This window comes from Amphibalanus amphitrite, unplaced genomic scaffold (assembly GCF_019059575.1).
Source record: "Amphibalanus amphitrite isolate SeventyFive unplaced genomic scaffold, NRLGWU_Aamphi_draft 000985F_arrow, whole genome shotgun sequence".
NCBI lineage: Eukaryota > Metazoa > Arthropoda > Thecostraca > Balanomorpha > Balanidae > Amphibalanus > Amphibalanus amphitrite.
In genome coordinates this window covers 49,026-71,155 of record NW_024882479.1, presented here as the reverse complement: position 1 = coordinate 71,155, position 22,130 = coordinate 49,026, and the positions used below count along the sequence as shown (strand labels likewise).

Sequence of the window (22,130 nt, the reverse complement as noted above, 5' to 3'; positions counted from 1 at the left end):
TATTTTTTAGAAATGTAGATCACGTTGAGGGAAATCGAATGCCGTTTGAATTTTGAAAATCGGCCCGTTAGATCTCGAGATATCAAGGGGGGGTCGTAAACAGCCCCCCCCCCTGCCACTAATAGGGGGTAGCCAGGAGCCTGCCACTAATAGGGTTAAACAATCGCCAGTCAAAGCCAACCGTTGAGATTGGTGAAACCCTTCATTACTTTAGCGGTGGGCTGTACCTATCCTAGGCTTCCAGATAATCAGAAGAAAGAGACAATGACAAACAAACCATCTGTAATCTGTGAAACTAATTACACCTTTTTTGCATTTGAATTCAACCATTCGCCATAACTCTTTGAGTAGCCATTTCGACAATCGGCATTGAGCACAACTATTCCGGCGTTGCGTGTTTCATTTCGGCCATTTAGCAAAACAGATTGAACACTGAAATGAGCGATCTACAAAACAGTTTGACACTTCTCCAGACTTCGCCATTGAGCGAGCCAGCTTCGAGCTCGGCATATGACGAATAGTTTCGACCATTGACGATTTGTTTTTGCACAATGTTGAGCCATCCGCTCAATGTCGAGTTGTAGAGGAGGACCACCGAATAGTTTTGCACAATGGTGTTTATTTGTGACCAACCGCCCATTTGTAGCGCCACCTTTATGGTGAATGTGTACAAATGTTTTGTCTAATATGTAGTCAAAAGCTAACGCAAAAAGGTGCAGTAGTTCTTGAAAGCATTGGTGTGAGTTCCGCTACGCGGGGACCCGAAAAAACTACTCTGTTGATGTTGATGACCATAGAAGCGATGTTGTGACCTGTATCATACACGAATCGTACGCTAACGGTAGTGCCTATTATCTACGGTGTAAACTACTCCTGCATGAAATAGGCGTCACCACAGCCTAACAGCTGGGCCGAAACAGTTAGCAAGGAGACCGGCCATAGGTCGTGCTGTCATAACTCTCCGTTGACCCCGTCCACCGCCTCAGGCGGATACCGGCGGGGTATATAGGACCTTGATACCGGCGCCGCTGGGGCTCACCTATCGGGCGCTCATTGATCTACCTCAGTATACCCCGTCACTTACAGATAACTTACTTTACAGATAACTTGTCATACAGATAACAGATAACAGTCATATAACTTGACAGATACCGGCAGTGGCGCGGGAACCGGGGGGGGGGGGGCTAGCGGGGGCTGAGCCCCCCCCCCCCTCCAGCTTTTCGGCCGGGGGGCGGGCTCGTAATGTATTTGAGCCTCCCCCCAGCTGGAGGAATCGAAATCGGATATCTACCAACAAAATTTCATAGATTCATACATAGGCGCGGGAACCGGAGGATGGGGCAGTGGGGGAAGCTTGCCCCCACAACTCTGCGGCCGTGGTGGCGGTGCCCCACAACTTTTCATGAGGCCAGGAAACGTTGGGCAGCTTGTCCTCCCCAAATTAGGGGTTATGGGTCACAAAGAAAGAAAGCATGTAAGTGAAAAATCCAGCTCGGCAACTCATTTGGCAGATTAAAATCTTTACTCCAGGTTGCCAAAACGGTAGTTTCTTCACTCAGCTGAGACGGAATACCTCACTTTTTTGCTTTTTTTCGTTTTTTTTTTTGTTGAAAAGGCCAAAGTCTGAAAAATAAGTGTCCTAAACCGGTGAGAAAACTAGATTTGGGGGTACCCTAGGTTGATCTCTATTATGCCCCCCCCCCCCCCAGTCTGACAGAAGTTCCCGCGCCACTGGATACCGGTGGTGAGCGACTTAAACACTTTAAGTTGCTGAATATTAGGTAGAGTATAATTAAAAAAAGCAGAATTTCTTTATCACCAATCTTATATCTTCATCATCTCCTATACGAGTTCCGGTTGCATATATCTTATATGCAACAGGAAAATATAACCGTTTGGTTGTGACGTGCCTCGACTAGATACAAAGTGCCGAGTCGATATTGTTTTTCTTTATCGGACACCCGGATGTTGCAAGTATTCAAAGATTACCTGTACAGCGATTTCCAGTGAACAAGACTCCCCGCGTCCCAGCTCTCCCTGCTCTTTACTTCTCTCGAGTTAATTAATATACTAATTACTATTATAAGCTAATGACCCTGACTCAGATGACCTCTGACCACATACCTTCTTCTCGATATTTTGTCAAATGTCAGCTAGTATTGCGATTCAGCATACGGTGTATTTTTTCTGCGTTTTTCTTTTTATGAGAAACATGCAAACACGTCAACGTGAAATGCTACATCGTGGAATCATATGCATGGATGTGTGTAAAGGCCATTGCCTGTATATGACTTCAGTTGACTTTTAAGTTTCACAGCTTATGAATGTATAGTTTCGGTGCCGATGCAGCAGGTTATGCATCTGTCAGTGGCAGTAAACAGGTAAACACGGTAGCGGGGTGACGCCTACCGGTTGACCTGACCTGACCTGACCCGACCCGACCTTCCCCAATGCATCGTTCAAAACTGAGTTGATAATAGTGAATGCCTTATCATTATGAAAATGACTTATGCTTAAAAACATGCTGAATGTAATGTCTCGCTGGTTCCGAGGTCTCAGCAGACCGCTCCCCTCCGGGTCAGTATACCTTGTCTTGGTGGGTCACACAGGTTCGTTAGACCGCTCCTCTCCAGGTCACTATATCTTGTCTCGGTAGGTCACACACGGGGTAGTTAGACCGCTCCTCTCCAGGCCACTATACCTTGTCTCGGTGGGTCACACGAGGTCAGAAGACCGCTCCTCTCTAGGTCACACCGTCCGACGCCCGGGGCCTCAATGCCGGTGTTGTCCCTATCGACACCCTGTGCGGGGCTCGTGACATTGACTGTAGCCGATACGGTATCTCTGCACCGATAAGGTATCAGTGGACCGGCTGGGACGAGCGTGAATAGGGGAGAGTGGGGTAATTTGGCCGGTGGTGTAAATTGGCCGCCCCCACCTGTACGATGTCTAATAAAAGTGAGTGAAATAACTCTAGTCTCTATTCATTTGTCATGGGTAGAAATAACTGGAGGACAAATGTCAAAACTTTGCCCCTCGTAGTTTTATTCAAAATTAATAAAACGTTAATTTTATTAGAAAATGGTAACTTTTACTTCTGTTTACAAAGTTGTATAACATGTAGTATTTGGGCTAAAAACGAATTCAGACATTATAGCGCCATTCTTGGGGGTGTTCAGCAGTTCCAAGAGCAATTTTATCTAATTCCGTATAGCCGTGATGACTTTATAGACAAAAATTTCAGAATGGCAATATGGGGTAATTTGGCCGGGACTAGCGGGGCAACTTGGCCGGTGCGCTCAGGGTCACTATGCTGGGACGGCCCAATTTCCATGGTCAATTGTACCATAAATGACATGATTCATGACCAACTTTGACTACTTTGATGCCTTAATTCCGATTGGTCAGCTGTAAGAGCATGTGACGTCATCAAAGGTTACCAAACGTTTTTTGCTAATAAATCCTTACAAAAAAATGGTACAGCCGCACAAATGGTCTCATTCTGTTCAGCTCGCCAAAGCGCATCGAATGATATGCATGATGACCTTGAAATCACGTGACTTTGAGGTCAAGCGACCTGATGCAACGTGACCTGAGGTCAACCTTTGACCTTATCTTTCGATGCGGACTGACGAGAGAATTACGATGGTACTCGAAGTTTTGGCCTAGCTTGATTACTTCAAAAGTTATTCGTAAAAAACTGTGATCGCATCTAGAGCCGCTAATTTGGTTATTTTGACCCCTGTGACCCCTGAGCCAGCCTCCAAAATGCGGCAAATGCGTCATAGGACACACGTCATTGCTGAATCTGAAGCTGACTCGCAATAGTAGCAGAGAATCCCGACCGCAAACTAACACCGGCCAAATTGCCCCACACCCCCGGCCAAATAACCCTGCTAGTGGGGCAATTTGGCCGCCTTGCAGACCTTTGTAATGCGTCACAATTTCAATATAAGTAATTACTCTATCATTTCAAGTTCACTGTTCAGTAAAGTAAAATGAATGCCTGCCAGCGTTGAGAAAATGCAGAAACGTGTCGTCAATTTCAAGTTATATCGTTTTATAAAAAACGCGGCCAAATTACCCCACTCTCCCCTACTTCAATTGATGGCAGTGGCGGATCCAGCGGCACGTTTGGGGTGGGGCAACTCATTGGAAATGGCGGCACTCAAGGCCGTGGAGCGGGGGGGACACTAGTTCTGGTATAGTAAACTGATAGTCATCACTTGACCGCTGACCACCGCGGCCGTCCAAATTTGGAGCATCACACAAAATTCCTGAATGTATACATACCCAAGAGTTTTAACTTCGAAAAGGTGCTCATCAAGACCTAAAGTTCATCAAAATTGAATGACCTTGACGCTACAATAAGCTAGAGGGCAAACTTCATTCCTTTTTTGGCTCACTTCTTCTTGCAAAAGTGAAGTGCACGTACAAATCATATGCGCTATATGCGGAGAATCACCATTCTTGTCGAATATTGTCTTAAAACAATCCATAATTTCAAAGGTCGATGGTCGGACCACGAACGTTTTGAGGTAAGGGTATTGATTAGAACTGAGTGATAAACGTTACGTCACTATTCACCACTTTTTAGAGGTGAGTACCAGGGTTGTGCTCGACTCAAAAAAAAATTGCCGACTCGACTCATCATTCAACCTCAGAAAGCCCTGACTCAACTCTGACTCAAACAAGGAGCTGATTTTTCCCTTGACTCGACTCATGACTCAAGCGGCTCAATGAAAAAAAGATGTTGAGCGGGGGGGGGGGGGGGTGAAAAAGTCCGGCAGCAGAGCCAGGGCGAAGTTGTTAAGCGGGGGGGGGGGGATGAAAAGCTTGTTTCTGGAAAGTTGAGTCAGCTGACTCATGTTTCTAAATGTTTGACTCAACTCAATGTCAAAAGTTATTTTACTGACTCAACTCTGACTCAACTCAACGCCTTAATATTTTTGTCCGACTCAACTCTGACTCAACTCAACAGCTCAACAATTTATCCGACTCGACTCAAATCTGACTCATTTAAGTCAGAGTTGAGTCAAATTTCTGACTCGACTCATGAGTCAGGCACAACCCTGGTGAGTACCTAATTGAGAAAACGACCGAAAGGCCCTATTGGACGCTTCCCCTCTACATATGTGATAGGGCCACTGGCGACATCCAGCCTTCTAAAAGTGATAATGGCCCGCACTGGCGGTATCCAGCCTTCAGCAAAATAATAGTGTCCACCGGCGGTATGCAGCCTTCTAAAAGTGATAATGGCCACTGTCGGTATGTAGCCTTCTAAAAGTGATAATGGTCACTGGGGGTATCCAGCCTTCAGTAAAATAATAGCGGCCACTGGCGGTATGTAGGCTTCTAAAAGTGATAATGGCCACTGGGGGTATCCAGCCTTCAGAAAAATAATAGCGGCCACTGGCGGTATGTAGCCTTCTAAAAGTGATAATGGCCACTGGGGTATCCAGCCTTCAGTAAAATAATAGCGGCAACTGGCGGTATCCAGCCTTCTAAAAGAAATAGTGTCCACCGGCGGTATCCAGCCTTCTAAAAGAAATAACGACCACCGCACTGTAGGCCGGCAGCCTGAAAAAGCGCTAGAAATTCCCCCAAACTGACTGTCCGCAATATGAACAAAATAGGTATCATTTAATCCCGAATTGATCGAAGAATACGATTCCGATGCTAGTTTTGCCCTAAGGTCAAAATTGAGGTCGTCAGTTGTCATCAAACACAAGACAATTTAGGCTCTCTATAGGCCACCACATTTACCGATTTTAATGATGAATTTTAGTGGTAATTTTTTAGTTGACCAATCGTCGTTTTGAACGAAATTTGCTGTCAGACTAGTTCAGGGCACTGTTGTTCACTGTGCCAACATCATTCTGACATATTGCATCGCTTTTCTGCAAGATAAGCTAGCTGTTTGCAAGCAGCTGCAAGACGTAATTTAAAATTATATCCAATTTTTTAATTAGACTTTTATAAAAACGTTATTTCGGGCGGCTAAAAATGAACTTTTTATACTAGCCTCTGATTACTCATCTTTTGTTCCATATAGGTGCTTTGCTGCTTTTCCCTGCTACTTTTCGAGATATGCGCCAGTAAACCACATGATGTAGGGGCAATTGTCACCTCGCCGCTCTACTGAAGGCCCGGCGCTCTTTAAAACGCTGGAAGTTGTGAAAAACAAACGCTTATAATCTAAATAAAATATATGTCCCTGAGCTCAGAATTGATCAACGCACACAATGTTGTCAACATTTCTGGGCCAAACTAAAAAATTCAGTCATTATTAACCCCTAAACACAAGTCAGTGATAATCAACAACAACTTGCTCTTTAGGTAGACTTTTTGAGAAATGTTATTTCGAGCCGCTAAAAATGGCCATGCCATACAAACCACCAATCATCTTTCTGTCATGCCCTACTCGCAATTTTTGCTAATGCCTGCTACCCTTCGAGGTCACGTGACCTCACCATTAAAAGTGAATGGGGAAATAAGGAAACTGTTGTTTTTGCGCATGGAATGATTTCAAACTATCTCAAGCACACGGAATCGTGATTTCGTGCACTCCTTGCAAGATCCGATGCTTTACTTTTGCATTTTTGACCTTCCGTGACGTCATTTATGACGTCACACCGGTCATAGGAGTTTCTCGTCAATAACTCATGATCAAATTGAGCCAGCGACTCGGGAAAGTCATCAATGGACTCGGGAAGACCTCCCGAATCGAATGATATGCGATACGACCTCCTTCGATTAAGTTCGTGGCCTGATGGGCTCTGAACTGACCTTGACTCGAGGTCAATACCTTAAGTTGACCTCACCCGAACAAAAAGTATACCATTCGACGCACTTGAGCCAGGCGAACACGATGGTGCCAAAATCGCTGCTCTGCGGCCATTTTTTGCGAAATTATTTGCCAAAAACAAAACTCTACCTTGGGCTTTTTGACTTCACCTCAGAGGTTACCGGTTGACCTTGGGCCTTAAAATCGGGTATCAATCGTTCCGCCTTGAAACGGCGCACATGCTTGTTTTTTCCGCGAGGCTCTAGCTCCATTAGGGGCGAAACGGCAAAAAGGGGTCGTACCAACCCTCCCCCCCCTCGGCCGGCCGAGGGGGTGGGGGGTCCGACAATAGGTCCGGCGAGGGTTAAGCAGCCCCACTTCGTTTTTAGCATGTTTGCTTGTCACTGAGATCAACAACTCAATCACAAATAATTTCTAGCACTTTCCCGGACCCCCGGCCCAGTGTGCACCGGCTGTATCGCACCGCTGGATACTAGACCGTGTCCTGTATCCACCAGTCGATGGTATGGTGACAGGGATCCGTACCCGTGCTGTGTCCATACAGCTGTAATATAACTAATACACACTGTACAGTCTACAGTTGACGGCAGAACGATGCACCGTTTCTCAGCGGGCAATCAGCTGCCTGCAGTGGTAGGCTGTGCCGCACTGCACCGGGCTAGGTGACACATTGATCACCATAAGACACACTTCATGTGTGATATTCAGCACAGCCTAAAGGCCTGGCTACACTATGCGTTTTCTGCGTGCGTTTTTTGCGTAATATCGTTCGAGAAAAAAAGCTATAAATATAAACTTTACATTAGTTGACTTGTGCAATAGTTAGGTACAAAAGTTAATACATCTCTTATATTAACGAATGACGAAGCATTTATCCAAATCGTCAAAGGTTTTGCCGGAACTCAATCAGTTATGGCGAATAGCGAAGGTAATACCAACTGACGAGCTGTGGAGTGGGATCAGCATTCCGTTTTGCCCATATGCTGAAGGTTTTGCCAGAATGCCTCTCACTGGCGTCACCTATGTGCTGATCGGACGAATGGGTTTTGCTGATTGGCCATCGAACAACGCAAAAAGGTGTACCTACTACAGCTACATGACTACACTACAGCGGACACAGGGGCCGTGCGCCGGCTGACCGGCGCCGCTCTCAGTGCCGGCTGGTGCAGCACACACGGCAGCAGTCAGCTGGCGACCCCGGCCGACTGGCTCGGCCTCTCTGCAGTCAGCTCATCACTGCACGGTCGGTAGTGCAGCGCATCAATACTACCACTTCCCCACTTTGACCCCATCGCCTTCCTGGCTCTTCAGCTGATCGTACAGCTCCTCTGTGGACAGAGCAGAGACACGTCTGAGGTGGACACGTCACACACAGACAGACACACAGACAGCGGTACAGCCATGTCCACACACCGCCGAACAGTGACGTCACACACAGGACAGACGGCTGACGTGACGTCACCGTCGGCCGTGGTGGCCGTGACGCGTCAAGTCACCGTCCGTGACGTGGCCTGCGGCGGTGGTCGAGTGTGTGTTTGAGAGGCCGGTGGTGCCGTGCAGCGTCTGTTGTGAGGGACTGACTGGTCAGAGGCGCGGCGCGCGGCGCCCTCTCACCTACCGGGGACAATGAGCCAGATGGTGCGGGGCAGGCCATCACTGTCCCGGCGCAGGTCCGCCTCCTTCAGGGCGGTAAGCACGGCCCGGACGGTGTCTGCCGTGCAGTGAAGGTACAGATGGTACAGCTTCCGACACGACTTCACCAGTCTGTAACAGAGCAGAGCAGCAGAGCCGTCACACACAAACACAGCGGCACCAGCCGGCCGGCCGTACGAGTCATTGTCAGTGTCAGTATTTCAGTGTCGGTGTGTTGGTGTCAGTGTCAATGTGTCAGTGTCAGTGTGTTACTATCAGTGTTTCAGTGTCAGTGTGTCAGTACCAGTGTGCCAGTGTCAGTGTGCCAGTGTCAGTGTGCCAGTGTCAGTGTGCCAGTGTCAGTGTCAGTGTCAGTGTGTCAGTGTCAGTGTCAGTGTCTGAAAGGACACCCCTCGCCAGTGTCTGCTGACTGACCTGCTGACCGCTGCTGCTGTGAAGGCCGTCTCTGCCGGCCGCTGGCGGTCCCCCAGTGTAAGGTCCCACAGCCTGGGGCAGCCGCTGAGACTGTCCAGCACGGCGTCAGGGACGCCGCCGGACAGGGTGAGATCCCGCAGCCAAGGGCACCTGGTGAGGGGCTCCAGGCTCACGGTGTCAGGGACGCCGCCGGACAGGGTGAGAAACCACAGCTTAGGGCACCTGGTGAGGGGCTCCAGGCTCACGGTGTCAGGGACGCCGCCGAACAGGGTGAGATACCCCAGCTTAGGGCACCTGGTGAGGGGCTCCAGGCTCACGGTGTCAGTGACGCCGCCGGACAGGGTGAGTTCCCGCAGCCTAGGGCACCTGGTGAGGGGCTCCAGGCTGCCGGCCGTGAGATCAGAACAGTCTGGAAAACACACAGACACACATACAGACAGGATCAGCAGCGGACTGCAATACATGTCGATATATGGAAAAAACGAAATAGCTATGAATTCGCATGGTTTTATGGACACCGTAAGCCATGGTATAACAGTGGTTCTATATGACATGCCATATAGGTAAACATGAATGAATGTGATAACATGAATGAATGAACGTGATAACATGAATGTTGATGTTATCTATGGATATGCAATCAGTTCAGCCAATGCATTGAAGTGCAATGAACATTGCATTACAATCGCAACATGTATGTTCAACTATGAGTGAATATGTCACTGATTGTACAGTCCTCCTCCTCCATTTTGGAGCTCAATTGGCTTCATTGTTTCACAAAGCACATTGGCTATGTATCACACCTGTCTCCATAAGGTCCGACAACGGCACACCGTTACTCGGTGTCCGCCATTCGCTGATCTCGTACATACATATATCAGCGGTCTGTCCGTGCTGCCGCTGCTCACCGTATATCTCCAGTCCTGTGACCGCCCGTTCCAGGTCAGCCAGGTGACTGATGGTGTCGGCAGCCACCCCGTGGAGCGACACTGACAGACCATCCGACGGGCACCATTCCGGCCACCTCGGCTCCTCCGTCACCTGCCGCCCTGTTGGAAAGAGCTGTGTCAGCTGACTGCAGTCGGACAGAGCTGCCGCCAGCTCCCCGCTGCACCATTGACACCAGAGTGTCAGACGCTGACACAGCCAGCACAGACATAGCCGAGCGGCCGCACAGCAATTTTTTAGCACCAGCAGTCATATGTAGAATGTGAATATGAACATAATACGTATATGCGATAAGTATATGCGTAATACAATAGTCTATGAAACTACTTATATGTACTACTCTTATTGGTTGCACTATGTCTATTTTACCTCAACTTAAAATCACCCCGTAACGTTACACTAATATTCCACGCATACCTATGCCTGCACAAGCATGAACACTATCGAAGTGCATGCATTGAATCACTTCCCCTCTCACCACAATAATATACACGATCAACGGTGAAACTTGCTAGTTGAGGCTGATTCGGTCGTCCATTTGCCGTCTCCGCTGTCTATTTGCACCTACCGGCATTTCATGTGTGATCTGCGTTATCTCACCTCTGACATTGAGGAGTCTGAGACCCTCCGGCAGCTGCCCCCTCAGTCGCGGGAGGTCGGCGGCGGTGATTGACAGCCGCTCCAGCTCAGTGCACCTGGTGAGGGGCTCCAGGCTGCCGGCCATGAGATCAGGACAATCTGGAAACACACACCAAAGAGACAGGATCAGCCGGCTGTAATTCATCTTGTTCATCATTCATCGTGGAAAGACGAAACAATATCTATGAATTCGTATGGTTTTTATGAACACAGCAGACAATGAGTATAAGCATATTATGTTCAATGGGTTCAGACATTGAATATTCCAATACAATCGTTATGCGTATGCCTAACAAACTCAGTGTCTGTCTGTTTCAGTGTTCGTCTGTTGCAGTGTTTAAATGCGAGATCTATATTACTATTTGTGGTGACGTAGTTTCTGACTGTTACCGAGGTCGCGACATGGTGTTACGTAGCGCGGGTTACAGGTCAGACTGTTGCACCCAGCGCGCTGAAATTTGTGCAACTTATAGAACAAGGATGGACAACGTGCCTTTGAGGGGTCTCAGCTCGATCGGATTGATAGCGAGCGCGTGGCGCGTGGCCAAAAAGTGCAAATTCGCGTCATAGACTTTGCATGTATAAATCGGCGTGCGAAATCGGGCGAAAACAGCCAAATTTGCCCGACACGGGTCCGGTCCCGGTGCAATATCTCGGTAACCGTGAGCCAGACCGGCACGGGGAAAACAGCGTCGTGTAGAGAATCGAACGGGCTATCGAACAGTGTGCGGTGCAGGGGTTGGCACGCGCCACGTGCACCGGAGAGGGCACTTTCTTTTGAAAAATGGACGTTTTGGACGGATTTTGGAATTTATATTGATTTCAGGTGACCGTCAGACGGAGCGAGTTGAAACAGCGCCTATTAGCAATAAAAATGTACCGCCTCTCATGGAAAAATTATGAAAAACTAATTGATTAAAATAAGGTGGAATAAATCGCTAAAGACAATTGCATTTGACCATAATGTGGAAATAGATAATTACACGGATTTTGCTGCTTAACCTAATACGTTTGGCAATTGAAAATACTATCATTGGAAAGAACATTCAATTCTCTCCAAGATCCAGTTATCACGTTTGCATGACAAGCAACAGTATTCTTAAAAAATGTAAATGTTTCAAACCTCCGCAAAACCATTTTTAGCGAAAATTATCTACGGCTTCCATTTGTCATAAAACTACGCACCTAACTTATAAAACACATTTTACAGGTTCACTCAGGGGGCGTCGAAGTCTAGTTCCTACCAAACTGGCACTCTCATGCCTACGTCACCACAAGGACGCCCGAGGGCATTTACATGTTGAAGATAGGGAAATTGCCATAGTTTAGAGCCGCCTGGAGGGCAACCTTGAGATAGATGCTAATGTAAATGTGTGCTAAAATATGATCATCAACATGTTATTTATCCAAATCCAGAGCCAATTAATCGATATCTTGTCACGTTTTCCAGTGGTGATGCGCTAACTTTCATGGTTCTTGCAGCCAATAAGGGTGTTTCATAGTGCGATTCAGCCGCATTATCGACTTTAATGCCATAAACCGCCACGGAACATATTATTTGCAGCTCCCTGGCGTGATAGCTGCCAGTAGGACTCCGGAGTCGGAGTCATGATGTCGGTCGGAGTTGACAGTTCTGACCTGAGTCGTCGAGTCTGAGTCAGAGTAGATTTTAAAAGCCTGGAGTCTGAGTCAGTCACCGAAATTCGATCCCCTCCGCAGACCTTTCAGGGTTCCGTAGTCGGAGTTGTAGTTGGTCCGAGTCGACAGTTCTGACCAGAGTCAGAGTCAGAGTCGATTTTGAAAGCCAGAGTCGGAGTCGGAGTCACCAAAAATCCATTGCCTGCGCAGACCTGCTAGGGCTGTAGAGTCGGAGTCGGTCAGAGCCGACATTTGAAATCAAAGTCAGAGTTGATTTTTGAAAGTCTGAGTCAGAGTCAGAGTCATCAAGAAACCCATGGACGATCCGCAGTGCCATGCAGTAAGGGCGCTGCCGATCGATGCCCTGAATTGCCTATGATTTATGAATTGAATGAATAGATGGCAATTAATTAGGTACCTTCTATTATTCATCCCTTGCCACTTGGAGGACTTAAAAAGACGCATTATTTGTTTGTTTATTTATTGACAAATATTTTTTGAGCAGTTAGGGATACAGACACAGAACAAAATGATAGCACCTCGCTGGTGCAAATCATTGCTAGATAGATGTTGAAATGTGTTGCCATTGAAGAATCTACTGATTTTCCAGGCGGCTCTCGTCTTCAAGTAACTACTGGTCTTGTAAGATCTCTTGATTGCTCACCGTCTGGCGTCTAGTTCCAAGGTTTTCTGAAAGCTAATCAAACGTTACCATGGCTGCTCTTGATGGCATAGCGCTTGCTGGTTCTGGGTTCTTAATTGGTGGTTCTTGCGTCTGATCCTGTTGCTTCATGTTTCATCACATCACATTAAATTTCTAATGGAACAGACACTTCTACCTTTTATTTCACTATCAGTCGACTTGCATTTACCCATGTGGCCTGCTGGCCCTTTTATTTCCACGATAGAATCTACCAATTATTGAAAAAGCCTCGGATAAAAAAGCAAAGAAAAGTATGTGAAGTTAAATAATTTGCGACGGTCCTAGAAAACCAGAAAAATATCAAAAAGCCTGTCTATCTCACTTCCCTCACTTCATAACAAAAAACACGCAGCAAAACATGCGAAAGAGTCCTTAGCAACGCCTTAGCAACCAGGGGCGGATCCAAGGGGGGGGTCACATGGGTCATGGCCCCCCCCTTGAGGCCCGGGGGCCCAAAGACCTGCCAGGGGCACCACCGGCCTATCAGGGGTATCACAGTCCTGACAGGGGCACCACAGGACCGCCAGGGGCACCACAGGCCTAGCAGGGACACCACGGGCCTGGTGCCCCTGGGCCCTGACAGGACTGTAACGCCCCTGACAAGCCTGAAGTGTCCCCGGCAGGCACGTGGTGCCCCTGACAGGCCTGAGGCGCCCCTGCAAGGCCGGTGGTGCCCCTGGCAGGCCTGTGGTGTCCATGGCCATAGGCGGTCCCAGGGGGGGGGGGGCCACGGGGGCCATGGCCCCCCCTTTGGTGCTGAAAGGTGGGGCCATACTATCTTTTGGCCCCACCTTTCAGATCGAACAAAAGTCCTAGAAAAGCTTTTTGTATGTTTCATTTTCTCTCTTGCGCCATCAAAGGACGTAAATTTCACTCATGAGTGGGCTCAGTTTCGCATTCTGTCAATTTGGCGGTCAGCGTCGCTGGCACCAGTTCACGAGTATGGCCGGATCTTATATGGAATATCAGCGTGGGTTTACTTGAGGCTCTCGTAAGCCCAGCAATGGCTTGCATGAGACCCTCTTCGCCAGTGGCGGGTGGGCCCTGCCAAATGAGCGTGGCTCTACGACAAATAAGACCTCATGGGTTGGTGCTGGGCACCTCAGAAGCCCGGTGGTGACGCCGTATGCCGGCTTGGTTTCTTAAGGATTAGCGTGGGACCTCCGGGGCCTGCATAGAGTTTGCATGAGCTAGTATGTAATCTCAGAGGCCTGTACCTATGTAATGTGTACACAGTGGCGGTCGCTAGGGGGGGGGGCATCAGGGCCATGCCCCCCCCAAGGCACATAAAGGGGGCCGTCATATCATTTGCCCCCCCCCCCTCAAGCAACCGATGGGCCCCCTTAGGTGTATGGGGCCCTGGCCCTGATTCGATCGTCACGAGGCTAAAAAACACGCCCAGCTATAATATAGCTCCCACACCGGTCTTTGAGCGTCCTACACTGACCTCTGATGGAACTTCTGTGGCAGTCAAGCGCCCACGTTGACCGCTAAGAGCCCACATCGACCTCTGAGGCCCCACATCTGGCATATGAGGGCCCCTAACCGGCCTCAGGGGCCCCAACCAGCGTCTGAGGGTCTCACACCGGTCTCTGATGGCCTTGTGCCGCCTTGTTGCTGTCTCTGACTGGTGTCCCAAGACGAACATTTAGGTGCCAATGAGGGCCCCGCACTGGCTGCTGAAGACCCGATGCCGGCCTCTAAGGGCCTGCATTGGCCTCTGAGGAGGGCCCATCTTGGCCTTTGAGGGCCCTCTGCTGGCCTCTGGGGTCCAACGACGGCTCATGCCGGTCTCTTAGGGCCCCACGCTGACCTCTGAGGGCCCCATGTTGGCCTGTAATGAGTAAGAACCCACATTAGCCTCTGAGAGCCCAACTCGGTCTCTGATGGTCTCAAACTACTGGCCTTTGCAGTCTGCAGGCCCTGTACTGGTCTCTGAGGGCCCTAAACTGGCCTCTAAGTGAAAACATACATGGGTGGGCTTCTGAAGATCACAGGGCTCACACAGACTCCTGCACAGCCTTACGTTGGTCCTGATCCAGATTACTTTACGTCCTGATGGTCCCGCGCAGATTCCCTCATATTTCGACGTCGGGACCCCATGAGCCGGTGTGTGGGGCTGGCAGAGACTGATGAAGTCCTTAGGGCTCAGGGCCAGTCTTTTTAGCAGTAGGACTATAAGACAGGTTGAGTGAGCCGAGCCCCAATAGAGCCGTTGCGAAGCCCCGCAGTCGCGCGCGGCCCTCAGATGCCAATTTTGAAAACCAAGAACCTGTTGGGCCGGGGGTCTCCAGAGGTCGGTGTACCTACTTTCTCCCGCCGCTACACATCTATATGGGTAAATGTCATGGTTTGAAAATGCTCTCTGGGTTTCACATGCTTGTTCAAAGCAAGAGGTATCTGTACTTTTCCGAATTGTTTTATACATAGTGGTAAGGTCATGAATCCGCGTGCCCGACCTTCCAGTATATGCTACACCGATCCGTCGCCATGGTGCAGTGGCCCGACCGGTGGAAACACCGTCGGACGGGAAATGGAACTGGTGATGGTGAGCTTACAGATTTCACGCAAGAATGAGGTGGATGAAGCATAAGTAATGCCAACTTTTTCGGCGCCTCGTGGGCGTAAACAAATTAGCCGATCACCCCCCCCCCCCTCCCTCTGGTGACGGATAAATGTTATGTCCCGCGAGTGTGACTTTGGCCCCCCCTTTTGCCAGCGGCTGCGACCGCCAGTGCGCGAGTGTGACTTTGGCCCCCCCCCCTTTTGCTAGCGGCTGCGACCGCCAGTGTCCATGGCAGGCCTGTGGTGCCCTTGCTAGGCCTCTGGTGCCCCTGACAGGCTTGTAATGCCCCTGGAAGGACTGTGGTGCCCCTGGCAGGCCTCTGGTGCCCCTGACAGGCTTGCGGTGCCCTTGGAAGGACTGTGGTGTCCCTGGGCCCTGACAAGCCTGAGGTGCCCCTGACAGGCCCGTGGTGCCCTTGTTAGGCCTGTGGTGCCCCTGGCAGGCCTCTGGTGCCCCTGGCAGGTCTGTGGTGCCCCTGGCAGGTCTGTGGCGCCCCTGGCAGACCTGTGTTGACTGGTGCCCCTGCTAGGTCGCTGGTGCCCCTCACAGACCTGTGGTGCCCCTGGGCCTTGACAAGCCTGAGATGCCTGGCTATGACAGGCTCGTGGTGCCCCTGATAGAACAGTGGTGCCCTTGCTAGGCCTGTAGTGCCCCTGGCAGGCCTCTGGTGCCCCTGCTACCCCTGCGGCCGGAGAGGACTATGGTGCCCCTGAAAAGCCTGAAGTGCCTCTCGACAGGCCCGTGGTGCCCCCTGACAGGCCCAAGTTACCCCTGCGAGGTCGGTGGTGCTCCTGACAGGCCTCTGGTGCCCCTGGCAGGTCTGTGGTGCCCCCCTGGCAGGCCTGTGTTGACTGGTGCCCCTGCTAGGCCGCTGGTGCCCCTCACAGGCCTGCGGTGCCCCTGGAAGGACTGTGGTGCCCCTGCCCCTAGGGGTGCTCATGGGCCCAACAGGCCCGTTGTGCCCCTGACAGGCCTGTCGTGTATACTTGCTAGACCTGTGGTGCCCCTGCTTCCTGGCAGGCCTGTGGTGCCCCTGCTTCCTGGCGGGCCTGTGGCGCCCCTACAAGGCCGTAGGTGCCCCTGACAGGTTTGTGGTGTCCCTGGAAGGACTTTGGTGCCCCTGACAAGCCTGAAGTGTCAAGGACAGACCCTTTAGACGCCAGGGTCAAGTTCGTCGGACTGACAACGATTCGCTTACCTGATAACGTTCCTGGTAAGTACTCACTACTCAGCGTCCACAACATATATACACATAACACATTCATATATACTTGCTTACAATTGGTAAATGTGGTTGTGGGTAAGAGTTAAGATACTGACTAAAAAAAAAAAAATGGGGGCACCACCAAAATTAAGTGGACGAAATCCGTTGAGTTTTTAATTTTGGGTATAGGTAGGGGCACCACTTCGATTCATGACCCTCCCCTTGGAGTTTTCCTGGATCCGCCCCTGTTAGCAACGCACTTGTCTGAAGTGCGCAATATGTGTCACATCTGGAAAATTTAGTAGCTACTTGATTATTCAACTAGAGTTGGACTGTAATAGCTAGGCTTTTATATAGAAAATAAGTGTTTGCTTATTGACTTTATAGCAACTGGTTACTTAACCCTCGCCCGCACATGGGGGGGGGGGGGTGGTTGCCACCCCCCCAGGTAGTCTTTCTGCTCTGCACTCAACATTTTTAGAGCTAGAAGGCTGATTTTTCGTATAGCTGCTCCTCTATCCTTTCTTGATGTCCACTGACAATTTCAAGTTTCTGTGATCTTTGGTTTCGGAGATATGACCTTGTTTTTCAGGTCATGTCATGACCCAAATGGCCAATTCTCGACATCTTGCGTTGGCTATGGGCCTTGTGAGCTTTTGACACCTTGATTTCGGCCTTTTTTACCAGTCTTACCTCCCACCCATCATGGAACATGTTGTTCGACGATGTACAGATGTCAAGGTCAAGGTCAAGGTCAACCTAGGTCATCTAAGATAATTGCGTTTTAGGCAAGCGGAATTTACTTTTTGTGAAGTTTTTTGACTGCATTTTTGGTAAAAGCTTCTCAGATCATGATTTCATGTAATATGGACACATAAACAATCGGTGCACACATCAGTATACACACAGACACACACAGACATACAAACACATATAATTGACCTTGACCTAACTTGACCTGAAATGACCTCAGCAGCAAAAACCTGGTCGGGTAGTGTGAGAAAGAGGTTCTAGCTGGCTTGGCATCAGAAAACAGCATCGTTATCGGTATATGATAAGCAGCGCACTTGATATCCAACGGTGACCCAAAACAGCAACATTTTTTAGTTTGACCTGACCTGGAAGGTCAATGACTGACCTGAGAAGGTAAAACTGGGTATCATTGGATTCGTCTCTTCCCAAAGAATCTTTTTGGTCTTTACCGCTAAGCTCTATCTCCAACAGGAACGAAATGGCGCGGGGTCGTGGCAACCACCCCCCCCCCCCCCATGTGCGTTCTAGGATGGGAAAATGGCATGTGCGGGCGAGGGTTAACTTCGAAATAATGATTTATTACAGAAAAAGCTGTTGACATTGTCTGTGTATTGCTATGCGAGACAGTTTACAGTTCACGATAAAAAAGACCGTTCTGGTTTTTAACAACACCTTACACCCAATATCACAAATCACGATAGGCCGCTGGCTAGAGTTGTCCGTGCAGAATGTGCGCCGGCCGGTGTGACTAAAAGCTTGTTTGTGACAACAAACAAGCGAAAAAGCTTGCTTGAACAAATATGTCACAAACAAGCGAAAATAGCTTTGACTCGTACGCTATTCTAGTACATTTTTGGTAGAAAACTTCGTCCAACCTTATGTTTTAGGGCCTTGGGTTCACTGAACTATAATGACAGGTTCTGAAGTAGAAAGCATGCTTATCAAACACGGGCACCTCGATGCGATGGATATTATTTCCAAGCCAAATCGTTTAGCCGTCAAAAAGCAATCGACCGAAATGGATGGATAACCCAACCGACACAAGAACAACCAAACACCCGCCGATCAAAAATGCCCCTTTTCGCGTTGCGGAGCACGCGGGTCACCCTAGTGAATAACTAATTTGAAAAAAGTGGCCCAGGGTACGGGTTCGTTTTTTTTGCAAATAACTTCGCCAAAAATGGCCACGGAGCTGCGATTTTTGACAGGCTCATCGTGTTCGCCTTGCTCAGACGCGTCGAATGGTGTACTTCTTGTTTGGTTTGGGTGAGGTCAACCTAAGCTGTTGACTTCGGGTCACCGTCAGATCAGAGCCCCCAGGTCACGAACTTGGTCGAGGGATGTCATTCGCATATTATTCGATTCGGCAGGTCTTCCCGAGTCCATTGGTGGCTTTCCGACTCGCTAGCTCAATTTGATCAGGAGGTAGTGACAAAAAACTCTAATGACCTTAGTGGTGTCGTAAATGACGTCACGCAAGGTAAACAATGCAAAAGTGAAGTATCGAAACTTGCAAGGAGTGCATAAAATTACGATTCCGTGTGGTTGGAATAGTTTGAGATCGTTTCCGGTGCCAAAACAGCAGTTTTTCCCCCGTTGACTTCTAATAGTGACGTCACGTGACCGACCTGATCTCATGTGGCCTTTAGGAAAAATCAAAGTAATACAAGTTGTGAGACTCTTAATGGCTTCTATGGGCCTTGGCTACTATGCTCATCTTCCTGTGGAAGCTTCTCTGGCACTGAGGACGTTGCGAATTTCCGACATCTGAAGACCGTGCAGAGGTTCCTTTGTGACGTCATAGGTCAGTGACCTTGCCTGACCCGAAAATGCAGTTGGTGTCTAAAGATGCCACTTGAGTCAAAGGTCACCTATCCTCAGTTTCAGCTCTCCATCGCCAGCGTGTTCGGAAATCGGAGCTATCGTGAAAAAAAACGATTTGGGGGGGGGGGGGCGGCACCCCATCCACCCCCGGCCGGCGAGGGTTATGACACCGCACCAGCAGTGCGTGGAAATATAGGACCCCAGTCCGGGGCGCGGGTTAAACTTGAATCGCTTACCTTTCTGTAACGGCCGTTCAAATCAATTTCTACAAATAAACCGCCATTCTACTAGGTGCCTATTCTACCAGCTCCCATCCGCAGCCCTCACGACACAGCTCCCTCAGTAGCAATTTCCCTCTCAAGATGAAAGGAGACACCAGGCCCAGTGGGTCAAAAAACGAACTTACCACTGAATGTATTCCTCTTCTGGTCACTTCTCTGACTCTCGTGACGTGGATGGATAACATGTCGGTGTCTGTGTTCCGGCGTCTGGTACAGAGATGAGACCGTCGTCAATATAGAAATCACCTTTCATAAAGTCGGCGGCCTCTCTTTCAGTGTCACCTCGCTGACAATCAGCAGCAGCTCTGAGTGCAAACATTGCACACGCGGGTGACGAGGTGGCACCGAATAGGTGAGTCTTCATCCGGTACTCAGTTGGGTCTCTTTTCAAGTCGCCATCCTCCCACCACGGGAACCTGAGCAAGTTGCGATCCCTGACGTCGACTCCCACTTGGTTGAACATCGCCTCCAAGTCGCAGGAAACCGCCACAGGCTCCTTACGGAAACGGCACAGGATTCCGGTGAGGCTGTTTGTGAGGTCCGGCCCCTGTAAGAGGTGGCTGTTTAGCACGTGACCCCGAAACTCTGCACTGCAGTCAAATACGATTCGAGTCTTGTTCTTTTGTGGGTGGTACACCCCGTGATGCGGAATGTACCAAACCCTGCCATCATCCAGCTCCAGTTCTTCACTGGGGACTTTCTTTGCGTAGCCCTTCTCTAACGTCGCCGCCATGAAGCCGGTGTAGTCGTGTCTGTAGGCCTCGTTTCTCACCAGCTTCGCCTTCAGTCCTTTGAGTCTTTGCATGGCGACTGTCTTGTTGTTTGGCATGGACACTTTGTCATTCTTCAGTGGCAGCGGAATCTGAAAATGGCCATCCTCGCGGTGCTCGAGTCCCCTCACTCATCTTCTTCACAAACTGTCGATCCTGGATCGATAAAGCTGTCTTATCCTCTCGGCCAGTCTCCTGGAAGTCGGATTCGAGCACCTTCAGCACCTCCAGGGGGCTCACCTCGCGCACCTGTGATCTGAAGGCGAAATGACAACGTTTGGGGTGACCATCGCTAGTGTCCACCAGATAACACGTCGCGTCCGGGTCGTTGCTCCCACCGAGACAGCCAACGATGTCCCACCCCAGGTGGGTTCGGATCGCCCAGGGCTCGTCGTCCATACCAGAAACCACGTCCAGTGGCTTGATGGCGCGTGAACAGTTGGTCCCCAAAAGCAGAGCCACTGGTGCGTCAGGGAAGAACTCCGGTATTTTACTGGCTACTATCTCCAGATGCTTCCACTTCATGGCTGTCTCCCTTTTAGGAACAACCTTCTTGGAGCATGGGATTTCAGGACGAGTGTAGGTTGATGGCAGTCTGATGGCTTCATCTGCTGTCAGGGGCTGGATCACCAGACCCTGTACCGCTCGGCTGCTGATGACCGACTTCCCCGTCATAGTGCTCAGCTCCAGTTTCGTGGCTCTTCCGTCGACTTTCAGGGCTTCACAAACAGGCTCTGAAGCAAAACAGGCATCAGACTGAGCGTCCAGTACAGCATACACCAGCACGCTGTGTTCCGGGTTGTCAACATGACTCAGTAGCACTGGCACCACCAGTGAGTGACAGCAGCCTCCTCCTTCAGCATCTGACACAGAGCCCGAGCAGAATGAAGTCGCCTGCGGTGCCGCGTGGGACGTCCTCCGTTGGCCTTCAGGCTGAACCTCAGCTTTCTTGAGAAGTGACTCATCATGCAGAATCGTAGGGTGCCACCTGCCACATTCATCACACTTGCATCTTGAGCGACATTCCCTCCACCTGTGTCCTCTTCTTAAGCAGCCTCGACACAGTCCCAGCTCGTTGACCTTGCTGTTCCGTTCAGTTCCAGTCATCCTTTTGAAGGTGTCGCAGTCGCTGATCTTGTGCTGGTGTTGACACAGTTCGCATGTTGAAGGCTTCCTTGTGTCCACTTGAGTTCCTCCATTGGCCCTCTTCACACCCGTTGTGGACATGAAAGTCCTGGCCTTACTCTGTGTCTTCTGTGGGGCTTGCCGCGTTTCTTCACACTTGGGTACATCCACTGGTCCGCAAGCAATCCTGGCTTCGATGCCGACAAAACGGACAAACTCTTAGAACGGTGGATGTCTCCTTTTAGCAACGCCCTTTTCATCGTAGAGCCACTTGTCCACCTCCCTCTTCCATCTGTCCACCAGGTACTTGGGCAGCTTCTTCACCATCATCTGAATTTCCAGGTAGTCATCCAGGATTCCTAGGTGGCGAAGAGGACCCGCAGCTGCCGCTTGGCAGTGCTCGAGGAAATCAGCATAGTCTCTGAGAGCACGACCATCTTCATTATTTATTGCGGGCCAGCTCCTCAACTTCATGCGATACGTGTTGGATATGATGAAGTCGTTTCCGAACCTGTCATTCAGTCTCGCCTTCGCCTGCGAGTAAGCCTCATCTGTCCTCAGGTGGAGCAGGCCCAGGATGGCTGTCTTGGCTTCACCCGCTGTGTACTTTCCTAGAAAGTGAAGGCGTTCGATGGGAGAGGATGTCTGATGTTCAATATAGGTTTCAAAAGACTTCAGCCACATTGGAAACTCCTCAATGTTGCCACTGAAGGTGCCTGGTTCCAGCACGGGAAGCCTACTACCATTGTGTCGCTCAGTAAGCAGATCTGCCAGTCTGTGTAGTGCTGCTTGAGTGCTGGGTTC

At 49.8% G+C, this 22,130-nt stretch overlaps 1 protein-coding gene across 1 annotated transcript in view; it reads right to left on the bottom strand.

Moving 5' to 3' along the window:
* LOC122368882 overlaps nucleotides 1-2,790 on the bottom strand; it is a 34,226-nt gene extending 31,436 nt beyond the window's left edge. The window contains exon 1 of the mRNA XM_043343192.1: nucleotides 2,702-2,790. The gene's annotated coding sequence lies outside the window, so the exon portion shown is untranslated. The remainder of the gene's footprint in view (nucleotides 1-2,701) is intronic.
* Between the last annotated feature and the right edge of the window lie 19,340 nt (nucleotides 2,791-22,130).